The 2,287-nt window shown below is 38.0% G+C and overlaps 1 long non-coding RNA gene across 1 annotated transcript in view; it reads left to right on the top strand.

Annotated features, from left to right (window-relative positions):
• Positions 1 to 725: 725 nt before the first annotated feature.
• The window catches only part of LOC108510243, a 4,224-nt gene continuing 2,662 nt past the window's right edge, over positions 726 to 2,287 (top strand). Inside the window, exon 1 of the long non-coding RNA XR_001878765.1 lies at positions 726 to 903. This is a non-coding gene — a long non-coding RNA (uncharacterized LOC108510243). The remainder of the gene's footprint in view (positions 904 to 2,287) is intronic.

Raw genomic sequence — 2,287 nt, 5'->3', positions numbered from 1 at the left:
CCTTTATTCCCTTTATTCCCTTGATTTCTTTATTCCCTTTATTCCCTTGATTCCCTTTATTCCCTTTATTCCCTTGATTTCTTTATTCCCTTTATTCCCTTGATTTCCTTTATCCCCTTGATTTCTTTATTCCCTTTATCCCTTTTATTTCCTTTATTTCCTTTATGCCTTTTATTTCTTTTATTCCCTTTATTCCCTTGATTTCCTTTATCCCTTTTATTCCCTCGATTTCCTTTATCCTCTTTATTTTCTTTCTACCCTTTATTCCCTTTATTCCCTTTCTCCTTTTGATTTCCTTTATTTTCTTTATTCCCTTTATTCCCTTATCCCCTTGTTTTCCCTTATCCCTTGTATTCCCCTGATTCCCTTTATCCTCTTTATTTCCTTTATTCCCTTTATCCCTTTTATTTCCTTTATTCCCTTTATCCCTTTGATTTCCTTTATTTCCTTTATTCCCTTGATTCCCTTTATTCCCTTGATTTCTTTTATTCCCTTGTTTTCCTTTATTCCCTCTATCCTCTTTATTTCCTTTATTCCCTTTATGCCTTTGATTCCCTTTATTTCCTTTATTCCCTTTATTTCCTTTATTCCCTTGATTTCTTTATTCCCTTTATCCCCTTGATTTCATTTATTCCCTTTATTCCCTTTACTCCCCTTATTCCCTTTATTCCTTTTCCCCTTGATTCCCTTTATCCCCTTTTTCCCTTTCCCCCCGATTTCCCTGATTTCCTGGATTTCTGCCTTCCTTTCTGTCCCGTTTCCCGCGGGCTCTGCGGGATTCCCGCATTCCCAGCAATTCCTGGCCGTGCACGTTCCGGAGCGGCGCCAGTTCTGGCTGGGCCTGACGGACGAGCCCAGCGAGGGCTCCTGGCACTGGGTCACCGGGGCGGCCCTGCAGCTCCAGTGAGTTTGGGATCAGTTTGGGATCAACTTTGGGATTAACATCCCAAATCCAACCCTTGGGAATTCCCAGGCACTGGGGCACCGGGGGGGCCCTGCAGCTCCAGTGAGTTCCTTTGGGATCACTTTGGGATCAATTCTGGGATCAACTTTGGGATTAACATCCCAAATCCAACCCAGCTCCAGTGGGATCAGTTTGGGATTAACCCCCCAAATCCAACCCTTGGGAATTCCCAGGCACTGGGTCACCGGGGGGGCCCTGCAGCTCNGAAATTCCGGGAATCCATTGGAAATTAAATTCCAGGGATCGATCAGAAATTCCAGAGGTCAATTAGAAAACAGGGAAATTGATTGGAAATGGGAGGGATCAAATTAGAAATTCCAGGAATGAATTAGAAATTACAACAATTAAATTAATTGGAAATTTTTCCTTTATTTCCTTTTTCTCTTTTATTCCCTTTATTTTCTTTATTTCCTTTATTTCCTTTTTCTCTCTTATTCCCTTTATTCCCTTTATTTCCTTTGTCTCCTTGGTCTCCCTGATTTCCTTTGTTCCCTTCACTTCCTTGATTTCCTTAATTATCTTCATTGACTTTATTTCCTTTTTTTCTTTATTCTTCTTATCTCCTTGATTCCCTTGATTCCCTTTATTCCCTTGATTTCCTTTATTCCTTTTATTCCTTTGATTTTCTTTATTCCCTTTATCCCCTTGATTTCCTTTATTTCCTTTATTCTCTTTATTTCCTTTATTCCCTTTATTTCCCTGATTTCCTTTATTCCCTTTATCCCCTTTATTTCCTTTATTCCCTTTATTCCCTTGATTTCCTTTATTCCCTTGATTTCTTTATTCCCTTTATTCCCTTGATTTCCTTTATTCCCTTGATTTCCTTTATTCCCTTGATTTTCTTTATTCCCTTTATTCCCTTTATTTCCTTTATTCCCTTTATGCCCTTGATTCCCTTTATTCCCTTTATTCCCTTTATCCCCTTGATTCCTTTATTCCCTTTATCCCCTTGATTTCCTTTATCCCCTTGATTTCCTTTATTCCCTTTATGCCCTTGATTCCCTTGATTTCATTTATTCCCTTTATCCCCTTTATTTCCTTTATTTCCTTTATTCCCTTGATTTCTTTATTCCCTCTATTCCCTTTATTTTCTTTATTCCCTTGATTTCTTTATTTCCTTTATTCCCTTGATTTCCTTTATTCCCTTGATTTCCTTTATTCCCTTGATTTCCTTTATTCCCTTTATTCCCTTGATTTCCTTTATTCCCTTGATTTCTTTATTCCCTTTATTCCCTTTATCCCTTGATTTCCTTTATTCCCTTTATTCCCTTTATTCCCTTGATTTCTTTATTCCCTTTATTTCCTTTATTTTCTTTATGCCAT

The sequence above is a fragment of the Lepidothrix coronata genome, unplaced genomic scaffold (genome assembly GCF_001604755.1).
Source record: "Lepidothrix coronata isolate B3197 unplaced genomic scaffold, Lepidothrix_coronata-1.0 Scaffold568, whole genome shotgun sequence".
NCBI classification, from domain to species: domain Eukaryota; kingdom Metazoa; phylum Chordata; class Aves; order Passeriformes; family Pipridae; genus Lepidothrix; species Lepidothrix coronata.
This window is presented reverse-complemented; position numbering and strand designations above follow the sequence as displayed.